This window comes from Pinus tabuliformis, chromosome 6 (genome assembly GCF_031772625.1).
Source record: "Pinus tabuliformis cultivar Carrire ecotype Pingquan chromosome 6, CPIR1, whole genome shotgun sequence".
NCBI classification, from domain to species: domain Eukaryota; kingdom Viridiplantae; phylum Streptophyta; class Pinopsida; order Pinales; family Pinaceae; genus Pinus; species Pinus tabuliformis.
The window spans coordinates 1,990,851,807-1,990,873,160 of NC_142292.1; positions in this window are offsets into that span (position 1 = coordinate 1,990,851,807).

The following is a 21,354-nucleotide window of genomic DNA, read 5'->3' on the forward strand; positions in this document are numbered from 1 at the left end:
ACACTGGTGGTTTGAGTTTCATGCACCTCTTGCTGATGTGAAGGCCCTCCTGCCTCATGAAATACTGATGGGGTCACTTGAGGACTTGTGAAAACCTCATGTGAAATGAAATCATCCCATGAAACATTCAACAAACTTAGCTAATGCAAAACCACAATCTTGATCAATGCAAAGTGATAGATGCTATTGTACTATTGATGAGGAGGTTTCCTTTGCACCAATGTGTTAATTTTCTCAATATTCCGGCACATGAAATAGGGGAGGTTCATCATCCTCACTCTAGTGAAATGCATCAATAATATGACATGATAAGTGTATAAGCAAGAAAATCTGCCTTCACAACTGGATTATGAGCTTCATGAGTGGAGCATATGTGTCTTGTAGGTATTTGAAAGAGAAGACCCTATTGATTTGCCTCTGATAACGAGCCTTGATATAAGGCTCATAATGTTCTTTGTCCACCAGTTGTCCCTTGTTTCACTTTTCTCCCATATTCGGAATACCTATTGCTTTACCTATAGTTTCAGGTGTCAAAGTGAAGGTAACACCTGCCAAATTGACCTGGCCATTGTGAAGATGGAGCACAAATAATCTAGCAAGCTCATGATGGTATTTGACTCTTTCCACCATCTCAAAAAAATGGTAGCAAGACTGATGTTTGAAGCATGCTACTACAAGAGGACATGCCAATAGCTCTGTGAGTGTAGTGGGCTCCTCCCAGATGTGTTTTCCTCCCTTGTGAGGTTTTCTTGGTGCATGAATTTCTTGGGAGGAACCACTCACTATTTCCTCGTCCCTTTCATAAGGTGAATCTATCTCCATGTTTTCCACTATTTGGTTTGAAATGATGAGTATGAAGAGATTTTAAATCAAGAATAAGTGTTTTCTATTTGACAAATGGAATTGATTAGTGGGACTGTGAATGAGGGATTTTGTGTTTACTGTAGGGTTATAGGGAAGGGATAGGGTTAGGGTATATAGATTAGGGTTTGGGAATAGTAGGAATTAGGTATTAGGGTTTTTAGTTTTGGGGATAGGGGGATAGATGAGTGTGAATGAGAAAGGGGAGGGAAAATGAAATGAGGGAAATGTAGTGAAGGAATGTGAAAATGATTGCAGGGAGCAAATAGCAATAATGACAATTTTTGAAAACCGTAGGCAGTTTTTCAATACACTATGCAGTAAACTAGGGTTTTTATTTCACCTATTGAAACACCATCAAAGAGGATGAAAATCTCTTGCAAAGGCACTTTAGGATGCTTAAGGTACTTGTTGAATGAAGCTTGCAAGAATTTGGAGGTTGATGAGGTCATTTCGATGAAATCCGGGCTTGAAAGGCAGGTGCACCGCGCCCACTAACAGGTGTGCCACGCATCTCTGGTACGTTGTGCCCATTTAAATTTCAATGTATTTCTAAGCTTCTGTGCGCTGCGCCAACCAGGTGTATCACACCTCAACCCAGGTGCACCGCGGCAAAAGAACTTTCATAGCTTTTGCTGCAAATTCTCTCCTTCGACCTCAAACGCGATTTGGCTTTATTCTCTTCCACTCTTTGGCACAAATGAAGACTTTGACATGAAAAACACTTTATATACAAATGAATTTGATTTTTCATTTAAAATAAACCCACTTTTCTAATGTTTGCATTTCACTTTGTCTTTTAAAACTCTGTTTTGGCAGTTTGACTTGCTTTTTGCCTTCTGATGGATTAATGCTTTGAATTTCTAACTCTTGTGTAGGAGCTGGAGTGCAGGGGCTTGGCAAGGTGACCAAGGCTACATTCTGGACTTGTTACATATAGGAAAAAATGAAATTACATGAAAATTTTATACATAAAACAATAAAACTCTGTTTTTCCTCAAAACAGGGTTTTGAGGAAAAATCAATCACTGAGCATGTGATTATTGAAATTTTTGATGCTAAGACTTTATTTAACCTCCTCATATGCCTGCTGACCATTATTGAGCTTTCACAAGACTTGGATGACAAAACCCTAGACCTATTGAGACCTAAAACCCTAAAAATGGCTTTTGCAAATGTAAAGATAGAAAATGACTGTAAATGACCTGTATTTTTGATAATAGGCCAGAAGGTAAAGATCATGAGGGAAAATTGATAGTATACCACTACCATCAGATGATCCATGACCCCAATGGAATGCAGCTAATCGAATGAGACACCTAAAATGCAATGCAACACGAGAATTTTGATCATTGATGGAGGGATGAAGATACCGACACTAACAAAAGCCTTGGAATTTATCTCCCTTTTCCTATTATTTGAGATGAAGCCATCATGGTTGAACCATCCGGTTTACCTAGTTCCTCTTCCTCTCATCTGTCTAAATGATTGTCTGAGGAGCGATTTCATGAATTACTATAGTCACTTGAGGACCATGGTGCTGAACTTGGAATTGTTCTGAGCATTCAACCTTTGTCATATCTTCCTCCACCTCCCTCAGATAATGGGTCACTTTCTGATATTGGCCTGGAATCTTCAGATAACCCTATCCAGACTCCCAAAGTCAGCCAACTACTGACAGTCAGCTTGGACTAGTTGTTTATCCTCCGAATACTTTGTTCGACCATGTTGTGATATCACCGCATCGTCCGTATATTCTGTACGATCATCTGGGTATTCCTTTGGAATTATCCCCTCGAACATCTTCAGTCGGTTATCGTCACTTGTTTCCACCCATGGAACCCAAAGGAAAATTTCCAGTCTCCTCTCTGGGTCACTCAGAGGTTTCCACTCCACACACTGTCGAAGAGGAAGAAGATCAGTTTACTCCTGAAGGTTTCTCTTACACGGGAAGCATTTCCATCAGTGTTTATTGGGGCTTACCTCCTAATTATGTGACTTTAGCACATTTAGTCTCAAGTACACTTAGTGCCTCTTCTCTTTATCATAATCATGTTCAGGCATCTGGCAGTATGCCTACCATAGGTCCATTCATTCAAAACCTGACCCCCCAACAGATGATGATTTTTGCAGTTACTTCAGTCTTTCCACTGTTCTGAACCCCCTTGTCTCGTCGGATCAAGTCACATGTCTAATGAAACTGATGGTCTCAACTCTTACTTTTGTTAGTCCTTTGATCCCTCTAGTAAGTGCACAGGCTATGCCACCACCTGGGGGGCAGAATCTGAATGTCTCTATGGTATCAAGAACAACTAATTTGAGTAGCTCACAGGCTCACATGGTTGGGACAAACCAACCTTCTTCTGGTGCTATTCAAAACCCTATTGGTCCTGCTAGATCAAGCAATGTCTAGTACCAACAGGTTCAAAATCCCATTGGTCTGCCTGGGTCAAGCAATTTCTAGTATCAACAGCCTTATGAGGCTCATGTTCAGTACCAAACTCCTTATGTTCCATATGATTCCCAAGGAATGGTAAATCCACCTTACATTCTTTAGCATGGATAGTATGGTCAGCCTGTTCTGACCACCATTCTCGGTGGTTATGGCCAGATACAGTTCGTAAATTTTCAAGGTTTCAATCCGGGAACTGTCCAAGTACCCTTGCGGTAGAGAGGACAACCTCTGCATCAACAAGGGAAACCTTCGTTATAGCAAGGGCCATCCATGCAATAGCAAGAACCGCTGATGCAACAGTAGGGACCACTGCAATGCTCACAGCAGTTGCAGCAAACCATGCAACCAAATGTAGTATGTCCAATGAACCTCTTGTTGTAACATTTTTTGGTTTTGCTAAAATAGAATATTTGAAAAATTTTAAGTTAGGATATGGACATAACAATAGTGAATAAAATGTTAGTTAAAAAATCTTGACGATGATGTACATATCAAAGAAAATGTTCGGTTATATGCTCTAAAAAATAAAGGCAAAAAGAAAATGTTAGGTTAGAAAGAAATGAAAACAAATAAATTTTGAAAGTGAGCAAGTCTAAATGCCACTACTATTTTTCTAAAAAATAATGTTTGTGTGTAGCTTGTCTAAATGCCACAACCCATGACAATCAAACAATTTAATCTTGACTGCTTCATGCTTTAAATTTAATTTTATAGTTAGTGAATAAAGATATGTCCAAATTGTTTAATCTTGGCGGATCAATAGTTAGGTAGAGAATAATAAGGTGCTCATCAATTTAATATAAGCCCTTGGATTGATATAAGGTTAGAACTAGATAGTTTCCTGCTTTAAAAGAAAATGAATAAGGTTTTTCTAGCTTAAATGCACCCATTAAGTGAAGGAAAAATGATAGGGTAAGCAAAGGGTAGATAGAAGAAAGGTTGCATAAGATGATGATTGATTGGACAAAGTATATGTTTATTATGTTTCACCATCTGTTCTATGTCCATGAGGCAATTACACAAAGTAAACAAAGGTTTACAAAGTCAAATAATTAACTTCCTCATTCATTTTACCCCTTACTTTAACTAATTTCCCAGTACTTAAATCCTTCAAGTCAAAATAGGCTCAGAGCATTTCTCTGACTTCTGGAGGGACCAGACCCTCGCCTAAATGACTTAAGGACAACAAATACCAGATTCCCCCTCATCAAAAAATTCATCCTCATTCATTCTCATTTTTACTATTTTTCCTTCCCACCTTCATACAGTCCATATTCACTCATTTTTCATAAAAACCCCTTTTTCCTAAGGTAAAAACCCTTTCTACCTAGGAAAAGTGAAAACCTATGTAAAATTCCTTTTTACCATGTAAATACTCTTTTACCTGAAAAGCCTACAAAAGGATGTTTTACCCTAACTATTATGCATATATGAAAAGTAAATAACTCATGAAAAACATAATACTTAGTCTTTTTCCCTCTTCGGCTTATATTTCATATATTTTCCCTTTTCTTGCTTACATTCCATATTAACAATAAATATAGTATTAAATCCTTAATATTTTCCCTTTCCTGTATATATTAATCCCTTATTAAAATACCCCAAAAACCCTTAGTTTTATTAAAAACTATGTAATTCATATCGCATCGCATCAGCGGGCTCACAAGCCTTTTTACATGCATTACTCCCTGCATTGCAAACTCCGATTGCGATATGTGGTGGGAAGCCCGGACCCGATGCTATATATATATATATATATATATATATATATATATATATATTACAATCTATTGCCATATTGTGTCCGCCTCCATCGCAAAGTTCCAGTTGTTATATATATCCTCCTCATTGCGATAAGCGATGCGTGATGGACCTAACTCATTATATATCATAGTTCATACCACATCGCATCCACCCTCATCACAAGTCCCGTCCAATGTATACACCCTCCACCTTTGCGATATCCGATCTAATCCATCCAAATCCAACGGCACTTGGAAAATTTCAGGTTGACTCTCTATACGGGCATTACCCACCCGAAAAGTGGTATTCCACCATCCTTCTTTGTTACTTGTCAAGGTCATATCATTTCAGGTAACCCCTTCTTAAAACCACTCTCGCCTTATAAGTGGCGCGTTGAAAACCGCTTTCCGCAAAACAACAAATGGTTATTGTTCACTATCGCGCCATATTTCAAAGGAAAATTGTTTTCCAATTTAAACGCTAAAATGACCATTTTCCTTTGTTTTTCCTATTTTCACAATGAAGCCTGCATAAGCCTCTACAGCTAAAAACCATCATTTTCCTTCCGAATACGCCCTGGACTCCTTCTGATATTCTTTAAAGCTCAACAAAGCCATGAACGACCTCCTCTGTCACCATGTTTTTCTTAATAAGTTTCTGTTTTTTGCAGGTAAAGACTATTGTTCCAGGTTTACAAACAAAAATCTTGCATAACAGTTTGAAGACAAATATGAGCGATTTACTATGAAAAACATAGTAAAAACCTCAAGCGCACAGTAAAGGTAGAAAGGAGCACAGTAAAGGTCACTCAGCCAGGTCAAAGCATATTAAACAAAGTTTAAAGCAGTATCAGGTAAAAAGGTTAAATGAAGCAATCTACCAGCGTGAAGGATACAAACAATAAAGCATCTTAAAGGGCAAAATATCAACCAAAAAAGCCAGCACAACCTGAATAAAAGGGGACAACAAGAAGCAGTTCAATAGTTGCCCCTATCTTCTTGCATGAATATCTTTTCCTTTCCTAGAATAAATCTTAATCAGTTTTAGGATATTTATTAGTTTTATTATTATATAAATAACTCTCTTCTCGAGATGTTAATGGTTCGGAGTTCAATATTCATATTTTGTTGCTTGTACAATCTTGATTGTTAATTCTACTTTGAACCTAGAAGTCACCTTTGAAGGAAGCTTTTGCAGACACATGATGTACTCAGTCTTTCTGGATCATTAATAAAAAGCAGAGGATTTTGAATCTGGTTTTACATAGTTTTTGTTATCCTATAAGTTTTTCCAATTTTCAATCATCATGTTTTTCTTAATATGCTTATGACTTACAAAGATATCTAGGTAGGAAAAATTTGTGTTTCAATTATTCCTATAAGCTCCTAAAGTGATCATCTATTAAGAGATTGGATTAATGCAACTTTCTATGTAGCTAATCCCCTCTAATCAATAAATCATCAGCATCTTGTGTAAGCTTAAAAATACTACCTTGAATCTGTTGAACATAGTTTAGAAGGTTTTCCAAATTATGATTGTTCTGTTTTACAGTTTGCAAACTATGATAATCATATTTTTTGTTGTCTTATACTCACCACTACTTTTTATCTATATCATTGTGTAATGCTTTATAGAAGCCCTTTGCTAAAGTATTAATATAAGCCAAAGGATTAATTACTTTAATTCTACATCTGTCTTCATTCAGTGGTCTTCCAAAAAACTTAAACCAAAAACCCAAAAACAATTATTTTAGATGCTCTAGCATTGGTAGCCTGACCTACTACTATCTCAGAGGTACAACATCAGACTGGCACCGTTGTCGTGGATTCGAATTTCAATTAAGTTTCCCTTGGGACAATGATATTCATTCATTATTATCCTTTAAAGGTGATTAAAGGGTTTAGAAAGGTTAAAATCATTCACCTAGGTGACTCCACACTCCCAAGCTAGCACCTTATAAACATACCAGATCTCATTCAGAAGTTGAGATAGTTAAACCTCTGTCAGATCCTGAAAGGCTTCAGAGAAAAGATTGTTCTAAAAGGGGACACCAACCATCTTCTTCTTCCTCTTCAGTCCTTTAGTCTGAAGAAAAAGAATCATTTGACCCTTATAGTAATATCCCAGTTGATCTTGATTACTCCCATTTATCACCTAGGGTTGCTGAACTTCTAGATAAAGGAGTTGAATTTAAGTCATCATACCTTATCCATTCATTAGAAACTCATCCAATACCCACACTACCATCAAGGTCACCTAAAACTGAATCTGATTTGGGTGTCAATCTACCAGAATATAAACCCACATATTTTATATCCCCTACCACCTATCATTTTCCTTCCATTTTTAACCGACCTGAAGCTTCTTCTTCCAAACAATTTGAGGAAACCCTTTCTATATATTCCAATCCACTCTTTGAAACAAAAGAAGGTATTCCTTTACAGCTCCCAAAGTTAGTACTTAGGACTCCTTTGAAGTCTTTTAGGAGATCTCCTCCTTCACCTCCAATTAGTCCATCAACCCCTGAATCACCATCTTCTTCCTCTACTTCTTCTTCATCCTCTACATCCACACAAACACCACATACTCCACCTAGACAACCTCATACACCTCAAAAACCTCATATACCTCAAGCACCTCATACACCACCTGTTGTCATGGCTTTTCGACCTATTGTACAGGCTAGATATGCTGCCTTAGTCTTACCTAATAACCTTGATTCATTCCCAGCTGGATACTTAAAATACCTTCCAAAGTACAATGGAGAAATTGGTCCCTCAGCTGAGGACCATCTTCAAACCTTCCTAGACTTTGCAGACAACATGAATATTGAACAATAAAACTTTTATATGAGATTGTTTGTACAGTCACTTGAGGGAAACGTGAGGATTTGTTTTGGCAGTTACCAGCCGCTACCATTAGAAATTGGGAAGAGCTTACTACCATACTTAAAAATAAATGGGGTGTTAAAAAGGATCCTCTTTACTTCCTCATAGAATTTGAAGAGCTTAAAAGGAACTTCGATGAACCAGTAGCATATTTTATCAAAAGATTCAACAAACTCTATCACAAAATGCCTGCTGATTGTAAGGTTCCTATAGCAGTAGCTAAGTCTAGATTTTCCAAAGGGTTCGATGATGACTTTGTTTTTATTCTACGAGAGAGAACTTCAATAACTCTTTAAGATATGCAAGCAAATGCTATAGAAGTAGAAGCGAATAGGGCAGCCTCAACTTCTTTAAAAGTTAAGGAAGAAAAGTCCCAAAGAAAGCTCAAAACTATTCAAAAAGCCTTTAGTTCCTCTAAGACTAAATCAAAAGACTCAAAAATAGATGAAATAACATCTCTTCTTAGAAACCTATCAAATAGGATTTCATATATTGAGACCCAACCTAGGACCATATGTTGGCTTATTAGGGCCTGACCCAGGTTCGGAAGAATTATTTAGCCAAACAAATCCCGTAGCTACCGACCCTTTTGGCAACAGCCCGCGAAGCGCGGATTGAGGTCTCACCAGAGGTAGCAGGGGAGTGTGTTAGAACAAGGTTTCCACACCCTGGGGATGTCTTGGATGTGGTTTGGGGTTCGTGCGCTGCACCAGATCCGCGTAGATCGGAATACCCTTAGCGTGCTTATTACAGATTGAATCACTTATTACTAGTTTGATCTAGTTAAAACAATATTTAAGCAAACATTTATTACTTTTGGTTACTTTGCACATCAAGATTAACCCAGTTCACATGTTTTCAACAGTAGCAAATGCCGAGATCATAACAGTTCATTTATCATAAAAGAGTAAAATCACAATTAACACAGAATTCAGAAGAAACTTATCTTTATTATCAATCTTCAACAATACATCCAGATCCACCCTACGCACTCAGCTGCAGGGGTCCATGCACATAGCTGTGGACTTTCCAGGCCTCTGCGCACACAGCTGTAGAGCCTCTACCTTCTACCCTACTCCCTCGACTCGGACTTACAATTGCTCTCAGACTATTCACCCATTACATTCCATCCTCCGAAAGAACTACTTTCCCTCATAGAGCCCCGCTCTATTTATACTTTCCCTTGGCCCACGATCCCTTCATGGGCCGACTCTATTACTATTTCTTTACATTATTTTTGGGCAGGCTACCCTTTGACTCAACCTACTATAGTTCGCGCTCTGCACTTACCGCGGAGTCTTTTACCCTAATACTACCCAAACTTTCGGGCTTCACACCCCATACTCATTCCGCGGGGCTTGCGCTACCCAACAGTCCCCCAACGCAATCATCATGACTCATCCTAAGTCACTAAGCTGGTGCATCCATTTTTGTACGAAGGTCATTTAACAATTTCTACACCATGCGTGTCTCTTCAAAAAATTCTGCGGCGGTCCGTTGTACCAGTGCCACTCGGGTCGCTGATGTATCTGTGTCTAATGGGTTCGCTTGCTCAGAATCATAGACTACATGCATCTGTGCTATCCTACCCTCCATCATTGTAGAAACAATAAACGCTTCATCAATCCATGGTTGAATGCGATCTTTAAGCTCTGCCACCTTTTGTCACGCAACGTCCATTTGGGCCTTGAGAACCTGAGCTTCCCTCATCTTAGCTAGCTATTGTGTGATAGTGACCATTTTTTCATCTCCGCGAGCTGTATCATAGGCCTGCTGCAACGTGTGTACCTCAGCTTCGACATGCTGAACAGTGGGGTCCTCCTGGAGAGATGTAAGTAGGCCAATAGACTGATCCAAAAGTCCTGAATATTCTTGGACCGCGTTTTGCATGCTTTCCATGCCTTCTTGAATTTCCACATGATGGTGTCCATCATCAGGCCAGGGTTGCTACGCCTGGAGCCGAGGCTCTACAATCTGTATGGCAAGCTCCCGTTGTGCTCTTGCAGCCTCTTCCTGGACCATGCAAACTTCTGCGGCCATGTGTTGAAATTTGGTCAGAGTTAGAAGATCCTCATGGATAGCTACCCTCAAAACTGTGCGGCATGCTTTTGTGACAGCTTGTTCAACGTTCCTATAACGCTCGACGCAAACAATGTTCTGAAGATTGACCTATTCGTTCTCAACTTTTTGTTCCTGTAAAGTGTGGAGGGTGCACCCTTCCCTAGCACGAAGTTCACTAGTGAGCCCATCCTGTAATTGAAAAAGTATGCTACTAGGTAGAGCAGTCAGATCTAAATCCCAACTACCTTCATCGCCAGGTCTGGTAATAACAGCAGCTGGAAATGTTACAGTTTTCAGTGCGGGGGTGCCCATCAGTGGCTCAGTCATACCTGTGTTGTTGGTGAGGTGAACCTTGCCCAGAGATTGTGCCTGCAATGTTTCCAACTACTTCCGGATTTCCCCCAACACAGTTGTCTGTTCTGTAAGTAGAGCAGGCAATGTAGAGCTTGTTGTGAATTCATTTTCCAACCCCTTTGTTACTTTGGACTTTTTCTTGATACTTGGTGGGTCCTCCCACCGCGACCGTTTGACCTGTTCTCCGGGAGCCTGAGTGTCTGTCTCCTGTGCTGGTTCCAATTCCTGCACTACCGTAGTCTCTTCGGCTGGTGGGTTCTGAGAAACCACTTGTTGCAAAGCGAGCTGTTGTTCCTGTCATGCTTTTTCTACCAGATGCTGGAGCTGCTGCTGTTGTTCCTTCTCCTGCTACTTGGCAGCAAGTTGGTCTAGGATGGCCTTGTCTAGAGTGCACCATTCGAGAGGCCATTTTGCCAAAACCCCATAGATTGCTTCGTCCATTGTGATGAATGGAAGTGTGGTCCAAGATTGGTCTAGGTTCTTTCATGCCCGGATGTACACATGATGCATGTTGGCTTTAAACTCGACCATGCTTTGGAGATTATTGTAGATTGTGGGAGACATGTGCGGTCAGCGAGCAATCTGGATCCATATTTGTTCTGCCATGGAAGTCCAAAATGCTCAAATTGCAGACACCCTTGTCACGTCCCTTGTTCCACATAGCGCCATAAACCATACTACCTCAGGTAGGTCATCTGTGATGCTAGGGAACTGGTTATCCACTAGCAGCGTGCTTGTTACCAAAAATATTGACAGAAGCAACCAAGCATAATGAAATGTCTTACCTTTATTTTGTGCTTCCCAACAGTTGGTCAAGAACTTTGTACATAAGAATTGTGCCCAATTAAACTGCACCCCCTGGGCGCACTGCTTGGCCAGCACAATGACAGAGGCAGGTACCTCATCTACATGACACTTCCTCATGAGTTTTCCCCGAGGAGCTGTGTAGCCACTCGGACGACGCGGTCATTGATGCTAGCTATGACATATCCACGCTTTCCTTTCACTAGCTTGTACCGCATCTTCATTGTTTCGGGGAGGCCAACCTCGCTGCTGGTTCTTGTGGTGTTAGTGGGATCATCCCCTTTCAGTGGTAGGTGTGTTATGTGGTGGATCAAGTCATCTATGAGCGGAATCGGCTCTTCCAACCATAAGAATCCATCATGTACAAGACAGAGGAGTTGCCGAATCACAAAGGCCATAATAGCCTCGCGGTGGTAGTGAGGTAGTCATCGTAGGTTGAGGATCCCAACCCTCTCTATACCCAGCAGCCACACCCATGGTAATAATTTGTCTGCGGCCAATTCAGGGAACTTATCACTGTCGGCCAGATCCCAATCTTCAAATTTGAGGGTCGGAATGCATCCCCATGGCAAGCCTTCAAACCTTATATCATCTAGAAGAAGTGGGGTCTGAAGTTTAGCTTTCGCTCCATCTAGGTCCTTTGGTATCTTTGTTGACCCTGTCCATGGAGACAGATATGGGGGAAATGACAGGATTTGGAACGCATCCACTTCGTCCTCATCGATCTGGTCAAGGAGCTCCTGAAGAGCCTCGTCCTCTTCATCATTGTCTACTGAAACGGCTTTGCCCTTATCAGTTGTAGCTTGTTTGGTGAACCGTGGTGAGGCTCAGACTGTGCGGGTCTTCTGCTTCATCTTCTGCCTTCATGGTGTTCATGGGGATTTTGGAACCTGTTGTTCCCGGCTCGTGCTTGCTAACTTTTCTTGATTCAACTGCATTTCTTCGGTGAATTGTGCTCGAGTTCTGGCCATAGTATGCATGGGTTTATTTGTGGTCGAATGTATACTGATCGATTCTTGTATATAGGGCCAACACACCCGTATATTCCCGTAGTCATAAATTAAGACCGTCACTTTGAACAATGTCGTTCCTTTGTGTTTCAGTAGCATACCAAATTTCCCTCAGTTGATCTTAATGGATCCACCTCGGAATGTTCGTCTTAATGACTCACCGCTCGCTCCTTCCTATCGTACTATAACATCTCTTGTATGGAAAGGAGTGCTAACGGTTATCTTTCAACTGGGCTACACGGTAGCGCAACTCATCAACCATTGTTGCGATCGAGAAGACAGGGTAGTGTAGGTAGAACTTGGTATGCCAGATCGGCTCCCTGCAGACTTGTTTATAGTCCCGCGCCCTCTTTCAGCTGCTTGGAGTGCTGAGACTATGACCTTAACAACTAGTCAGGTGTCCGCACCATTGGTGCAGATCCGTACTATCCCAACCTCCCTATGCTACGAGCATCGTCTAAGCACTTGGTCAGCTCGGGTTTTAAGCCATGGATGTGTGTGCTTTCTTGATAGCCTGGTCCCCTCTAGGTTAGTTCTAGCAATATTCTGCGAGGGTCTAAGTCGTCTTAGGTGAAAAAGGGTTGAGCTTCTTTAAGCATTGTGGCATGATATTCTCCTGAATTTAGTCCTTTCTACCATACTTCAATCTCTGGATCGTACCTTAAGGGTACCCGACTTCTTCTGGTTTTTCTCCCGTTGCCTAATGCAGAGCCATCTAGGTCACAGTATCCGCAGCCTCCAAGAAAGTCATGTTAACATAATACCGTGATGTATGCTATCCCTAGGGCTTCTATGGACCCTGTGGTCAGCTTTTGGCGATTCATGTTGTTGTGGGTTGCTCTTCTTAGTTTGTCTAGTTACCGGTATCAACGTGTGATCGTAACCTCCATGCTTTAGTTTAGGCTTAACCATGCCTATCTCTTTTGTCGATGTCCAAGCTTTTTGGGATGTGAATACCTTTAGCACACCGGGTTTTGATTTCACCAAGACCACTATTTCTTTGGCGAATTTTGTGACCGATGTGATGGCTCCTACTGCGACCATTCTACTACAATTCAATGTGGTTACTTTGTGTAGTCAATTTTTCCATTGTTCAACCTCTTCATCTAAATCTGACGTGCAAGAGCTATCGCGGTCCCATGAGAGTCGTCTATCCATAGTTGGGTTCACTTGGTCCCCATTTTGCGTGATGAGCTGGTAGATGCAATCTAGTTCCCTGTCACTATCGTCGTCATGCACTGGTTCAGTATAGCGGGCACCTTCAGCTGGATCCAAAGGAATGACTGCTTGGAGTGCATTCTTTTTGAAGATTATTTTCCGCTTTTTGAGGTTGATGATTCCATTCATGTCTATTACCCAGTCTATTCCTGGTAGTGCCGGATAGGGGTTACTATCATCCATGATTTCTATGACTTCAAAATCGACGTGCGTGCAGGCACCGTTGATACCTACGATAACCCCTTGCAATCTTCCCATCGGCAAGGTCTTTTGTCAGTTTTCCAATCACAATTGGATCGAGGACCATTGCAATGTAGGTCTGCCCATGCGTTACCAGGTCTATTTTGGTAGGACATTCGTGTCGGAACCCAGATCTAAGATGACCTGGTCCATCTCGTAATTGCTAATCTGGGCAGTCTGTCGCATCTCCCGTCTGGTGCGTAAGATGTGTTTTCCCAATTTCCAGATCATGCACAGTTCGTCTGCCCCCGCACATCTAGCTATTAATTCTTATAACCCTTTCACTGCATTGGCATCCTGCAAGAGCTTCATACAGGTTTCTAAAAAGCCAGTTACCAAGGCATTATCTTGTTGCAAGTCTGGTTGCTCCTTACTACCCGAAGTCGATGCTTTTGCAAAAAAATTCTTAGCCTCCAAAAAGGTTTCCTTTGCTCATGCCAAATCAAATTCTGGTTGTTTTACGGGAGCCTTACAAACCCACCTATCCTCTTCTGGCTTTTCCCCTTATCTTCCCCAGTAGCGGCACCACTTCTGAGCATCATGTTTATGTTGGGGCCTTCAATGCGGGGTTCAACCTTCATCATCTGGATGTTCTGGGCAGAACTAGCTGGGAGCACTCCTTTCTCCCTTAATTGTGTGAGCAGCATGGGTCAATTAACTGCATCATGATCAAATTCGTAGCATGACGAACAACAAGCTCTAGTAGGATTTGTACAATCCCGCATGTAATGTCCCTGTCCACCACAATTATAACAGATCAACTGTCCACAGCCTCGTCTGGGCCCCCATCCTCCATGCCCTCATCTGCGTATCGGGAATCCCCCGTGCACGAATGGTGCAGCCGAGTCCTGTCCGTGCATCTCTATTTGCATCCTATACATAGGGGGTCGATCCATCAACATGTGGCAATCTCTTTCCTCGTGACCCATTGTTCTGCAAAAGTTACAAAATAAGTGTTGAGGAGGTTGTCGTACATTTGGCAATAGGTAGCATATGTCCGTCACATGCTTTCCCCCTACTTGGAAAATCGCGCACCACAGTGGGGAAATCGCACTCGGTCCCGTCTGTACCTCTGGTCGCAAGGTCGTTGGCCCCCATGTTACTACAAAATTCACTGCAACTGGACAGTGATCTTTATCGTGTCCTTGGCTTCTACACGTCCTACACCATACTTCTTCTCGGAGTTCTGGGCACGGTGCTGTTGGCATTATGATTCAGGTGTTGTCCTTGATGGCAAACCCTTTCAGGTGATAAATCAAGAAGGACGCAGGAAATATGTTCAGCAAGTGCGTCCCCGCAGGTATACCATACAGAACCCGCGTCCAGGGACGCCGGTCAGCCGTTCAGGAGGTGCGTCCGCCCAGTGCTCACATTTCAAGGCAGAGAAAAGCACGTGGGGGTTTCTTGCGTGGTATCTAGCCGACTTTTTTGTGTTTCTATGGTGTCGGCTCGTAGTATTGTTCCATGTTTTGGGGAGAAGCTTGCCTATATAAAGCAAAGAAGTTCATTTGGATTAAGTATCATCTTGGTTGAATATCTTTTGGTGAGATCTAGTCCAGATCTATGAAGGCGAATCTTCTAATGGACTGTGATCTCTATGGCGCATGATCAGATCTGTGGATCTGAGTGTTTGGGTTGGTTCTGAAGTCCTCATATCTTTTATATCTGAAGGGATGCAGGTTCAGTGAAGGGAAAGTGCGCCGGGACGCAGTACAGTAAAGGCTCAGGTGCGTCTCGGAGGCAAAGGACGCGGCGTGACTGTGTTATTGGGTGCGTCTCTGAAGCAAAAGACGCGGCGCGATAGTGTTTCTGGGTGCGCCGGTCGCAGCAAAGCATAGAGGAACAGTGCGTCGGCACGCAGAACAGTGGAAGGTAGACTGCGTCCAGTCGCAGGTCACAGAAAGAAAATATGCGTCCCTGTCTTAAGATGATCTGTTGACTGTATATTTCTGTTCATAAGGTGTTCTGGGTTATTTCTGTAATTACTGATCTGATATCTGTAGTGGACTGTATCTGTTGTATACTTGTTGATCATTTGATTCTTCATGAAAAGAAGTAGGGGGTTGTAGCTCCCTTCCAGGAGAGACTGGAAAACGAGAGAGAGTTGTAGCTCTCTGCAGGTTGCAGCCTGCGTGCTGGTAAAGGACTGCACCAGTACAAAATCATTGTAAAAAGAATTTCTTGAAAGAAGATAGAGACATATTGCAGCAGGTGGTTTTCTCCCGCATTGGGTTTCCACCTTACATCTTGTGTTCTTTGGTGTGACTGTCTATTTTCTTTATTCATGCTCATTATTTTATGGTACTGATATGCAAGAATAATTCAAAAGATCAAATAAGGAAGATTTGGTAAATTGCTTGATAATACTGATTCACCCCCCCTCTCAGTATTATTTCCAACAATTGGTATCAGAGCAGGTCCTTCAGAAAAGCTTGATCGCTTGAAGGTAGATCGTTCATCATGAGCAACTACGAGAGAGAAGCATCAATCAGGCCACCAGTTTTTGATGGGACAAACTTCAATTATTGGAAGGTAAGAGTTACTGCATATCTTCAATCTCTTGGTACTGAAGTTTGGGACATTGTAGAAACAGGCTATGCTTTTCCTTCAGCTACTCCTACAGATCCAGCTGAGAAAAAGAAGTATGAAACAAATGCAAAAGCAGTCAGTACTCTATTAGGAAGTATATCCCAAACAGAATTCATGAAGGTAATGCACTTCAAATCAGCAAAAGAAATATGGGACAAAATGATCACAAGCTATGAAGGAGATGAACAGGTAAAACAAGCCAAACTTCAAACTCTCAGAATTCAATATGAGACTCTCAAGATGTATAATGATGAAAGTGTGGCTAATTATTTTCTTCGGGTAGATGAGATTGTAAATTGTATGAAAAATTTGGGTGAAGAAGTAAAGGAGTCTCTAGTAGTTCAAAAGATTCTAAGATCATTATCCCCCAAGTTTGAATCCAAAGTATCTGCAATAGAAGAAAAAGAAAATCTCCGTGTTCTTACTATGTCTCAGCTACATGGAATTCTAACTGCTTATGAAATGAGAAAGGGAGGACCATCAGACAGAAGGGAGGCTGCTTTTAAAGCATCAGGCAAAGAAGATTACTATGAAGCAAGCCATGATCCAGAAGAAGAGGAAGAAGAATCAAATTTTGTCAGAAATCTTCAAAGAGGTTCTGGAAGGTTCAGAGGTAAGCTACCTTTCAAATGCTTTGCTTGTGGAAGAGTAGGTCATTATGCTGCAAAATGCTCTTATAAGGATAAAGGAAAGGAACCAGTTAGATGGAACAAGAAACAAAGCGCAAATAAGAAAAGCTACTACACCCATGAAGATAGTGATGGCTTATCAAACAGTGATGAAGATGAACAAGGTAATAAATATAGGTTGTTAATGGCATTTGAAGATGATGATTATGAGGATGCTGTAGATGTGGATAACCTTTATGATGAAATTACTAGACTCAAGAGATGCATAGAAGAAAAGAACATGATTATTGATACTCTACAATTCCAAATTGATGAAAAGGAAAAACATCTTGAAAAATTAGAAGGTGAAATTGTTGGTCTTAGAAAAGAAATTGAGAAAACAAAAACTATTAATCTCAAGTTTGTCAAAGGATCTGAAACTTTGGATGAGATTATCAGTGTGCAGCGGTCTCCACTAAATAAGACAGGTTTGGGCTATAATGGAGAAACTTCTCAAGCATCCACTTCAAAAAGTTATCTTGATGCAGCAAGAAGAAATGAGCAAGAGCACAAGGAAGATCATCAGGTAAAGCAGGGACAAATGTCAAGCAGAAACTATCAGGGGCAATCCAGCTTAAGGGTGAACAAAAGCCACAACCAGCCACAGGTAAAATCTTCTCAATTTGGTTCAAGAATAGATGAAAATAGAAATTACAATCAGTTGGCTGGTAGATCCAATAATCGCAGAAGCTTCTTCAATGGACAATGCTTTTCTTGCCATAACTTTGGTCACAAAGCAGCTCAATGTGTTGCGTATAAAACAATCATGACTAGGGAAGCTCAAAAACAAAGAAGTATGACAGGGATTACAAAAAGGACCTATAACAACTTTTCAGCTCTTGAAAATGAAGTTGAATGTTCTATTTGCAATAATTTTGGACATAAAGACTTTGAATGCAGAAGCAGGTTTCCGGAAAGAAAGGTACAAGAGCAGAAAAAGGAACAAGCCTCAGGCGCCAAAACATGGAGAATAAAGGAACCTCAAACAGAAAGATGTGGGATAGCATTTTATGCAGAAGGACAAGAAAATCTATGGTACATTGACAGTGGATGTTCGAAGCATATGACAGGTGATAAAGAAAAACTTGAGTCTTATTCTAATTTAGAAAAGGGAAAGAAAGTCTCTTTTGGAAATGATACTCCTGCAACTATAAAAGGAAAAGGTATTGCTCCTTTAAAAGAAGATGTTAAGGCTGGAAATGTTTTGTTTGTTGATGGATTGAAGCATAATCTACTAAGTGTCAGCCAGATGTGTGATCAAAGAACCGAGGTTATATTCAGATCAAATGGATGCCTTGTTCGTGATCTTGATACAGGTAAAACAGTTCTCAAAGGAAAGAGAACTCCAAATAATCTATACATATTTGATGAAGGACAACAACAATGCTATCTAAGCAAGAATGAAGAGCACTGGTTATGGCATCGAAGGTTGGGACATCTAAGCTTCTCACAAATAAGGAAAGCTTGCAAATATCAGGCAGTTCGCGATCTTCCAGATATCAAAATTCCTGACAACACCATATGCAGATCATGTCAGTTTGGAAAACAAACCAGAACTAACTTTCCAGAGAAAGAAGGATCAGCCAGCATGCCTCTTGAGCTAGTACATACAGATGTATGTGGACCATTCAGAAAAAGAACACCTAGAGGAGAGGAATACTTGATATTATTTATTGACGATTTCTCCAGGTTTGTTTGGTTAGGTCTTATGAAGCACAAAGATGAAGCATTCGAAAAATTCAAAACCTTCAAAGCCTTGGCTGAAAATGAATCAGGTCACAAAATTAAGTGCCTCAGATCTGACAGAGGTGGGGAATTTACTTCAAATGAATTTTTCGATTTCTGTGATGAACATGGGATAAGGAGAGAATTCTCTACAGCTAGAACGCCTCAGCAAAATGGAGTTGTTGAAAGAATGAACAGAACAATCCAACAAATGGCTCGTGCTATGCTTGATGAATCAGGAACCCCGCAACCTTCTGGGGTGAGGCTGCACATACTGCGGTTATTATTCTCAACAAGACAAATGTCCGGGTGAACAGCACTCAAACCCCTCATGAGCTCTGGAGTGGTAAAACTCCTTCGGTAAAGCACTTCAAAATATTTGGGAGCAAATGCTATATCAAGAATACTGAGGAGCAGCTTGGCAAACTTGATCCTAGAGCAGATGAAGGCATTCTTCTTGGCTATTCTCCACATAGCAAAGCATACAAATGCTACAATAAAAGACTTGGCAGAATTGTTGACAGCATTGATGTAGTGGTTGATGAAAAGGGATATATTCCTAGGCAAATACATCGTGAAGACATCGAAGAAGATGAGAGCTACCCTCAAAGACAGAATGATGAAGAAGAAGAACCTCAAGAAGAATCTCAAGAAGAACCTCACGAAGAAGCAGAAGAACGGACAAGAATAGAAGAAAAGACTCCATCCAGATATGTTCAGAAGAACCATCCAGAATCTCAGATCATGGGACAAAAAGAAGCAGGTATACAAACTAGAAGAACAGTTGCAGAAGCTTCAAGCTATTTGGCATTACTTTCCTCCACCGAACCACAAAATGTGAAAGAGGCATGCAAAGATGAATGTTGGGTGAAAGCAATGGATGAAGAACTTGAGCAAATCGAAAAGAACAACACTTGGGAGCTGGTTCCTAGACCAAAAGATAAGAATGTTATTGGAACAAAATGGGTCTTCAAAAATAAATTGAATGAAAATGGAGAAGTAATTAGAAACAAAGCCAGACTCGTCTGTAAAGGGTATGCGCAGCAAGAAGGAATAGACTTTGAAGAAACTTTTGCTCCTGTTGCAAGACTTGAGGCCATCCGAATGTTCCTTGCTCTCTCAAGTTTTCAGAACTTCAAAGTATTTCAAATGGATGTGAAATCAGCCTTTTTGAATGGAGACTTGGAAGAAGAAGTGTACATTGAACAGCCAGATGGGTTCATTCTTGGAAATGATCCAAATCTTGTATGCCGATTGAAAAAGGCTCTCTATGGTCTCAAACAAGCTCCAAGGGCTTGGTACTACCGGTTGGACAAATATCTTCATCAACAAGGTTTCTTAAAAGGTTCAGCAGATAGCAATCTGTATATAAAAGTTGAAAATGACAAATTGCTAATACTTGTTGTGTATGTAGATGACATTATTTTTGGCAGCAATGAAGAAGCTATGAGTCAAAGCTTTGCCTCAGTCATGCAGAAAGAATTTGAAATGTCCTTGCTAGGAGAACTGACATATTTCCTTGGTTTGCAAATCCAACAGAAGGAAGGAGGAATCTTTTTATCTCAAACCAAGTATCTCAAGCAGATTTTGAAGAAATATGGCATGGAAGATGCAAAACCAGTATGTACACCCATGGTCACAGGATGTAGTCTCAGTGCAAATGATGAATCTGCAGCAGTACATCAACCAACCTACAGATCTATGATTGGAAGTTTACTATATTTGACAGGTACCCGACCAGACATCATGCATGCAGTTGGAATAGTTGGAAGATTTCAGGCAAATCCAAAGGAGACTCATCTTCAAGCAGTGAAGAGAATTTTCAAATATCTTCAAGGGACTCAAAATTATGGCTTATGGTATCCTAGAGATACAGATCTTACTCTTCATGCCTATACAGATGCAGATTGGGCCGGAAGCGTGGATGACAGGAAAAGCACAAGTGGTGGTGCGTTCTTTATGGGTCCCAGACTGGTCTCTTGGTTCAGCAAGAAACAGAGTTCAATTGCCTTGTCTACAGCTGAAGCAGAATATGTTGCTGCTGCATCTTGTTGCACCCAACTCCTTTGGATGATGCAGAATTTGCAGGATTATCAAATCACTTGTACTCCTCCAATCCCTATCTTATGTGACAACACAAGTGCAATCAGCATCTCAAAGAATCCGGTTATGCATTCAAAAACCAAGCACATACCAATCAAGTACCATTTTCTCCGGGAACAAGTACTTGAACAGAAGGTCAAGTTGGAGTATGTTCCTTCTAAGGAACAAGTTGCTGATATTTTCACCAAACCATTGCCCAGGGACACTTTTGAATACCTCAGGCAAAAGCTGGGGGTTGTTGATGCATCATCTTACTGTTGATCATCTTCCTATTGGTGGTATAGGCTCAGGGGGAGCACATAATGCATTGTTGGCATTATGGAAAAGGAGATCTTGGAAATAGCTGCAATATGTCTCTATCTCCTTCATGATGGATTTCTGGTTACAGATCTGGAGATGCATGAGCATAGGGGGAGCATACCCTTTGCTCTTGATGTCAAAGGGGGAGAATGAAGCTGAAGATTATGTGGTTGCCATCAAGTCCAAAGGGGGAGATTGTTGGCATTATGATTCAGGTGTTGTCCTTGATGGCAAACCCTTTCAGGTGATAAATCAAGAAGGACGCAGGAAATATGTTCAGCAAGTGCGTCCCCGCAGGTATACCATACAGAACCCGCGTCCAGGGACGCCGGCCA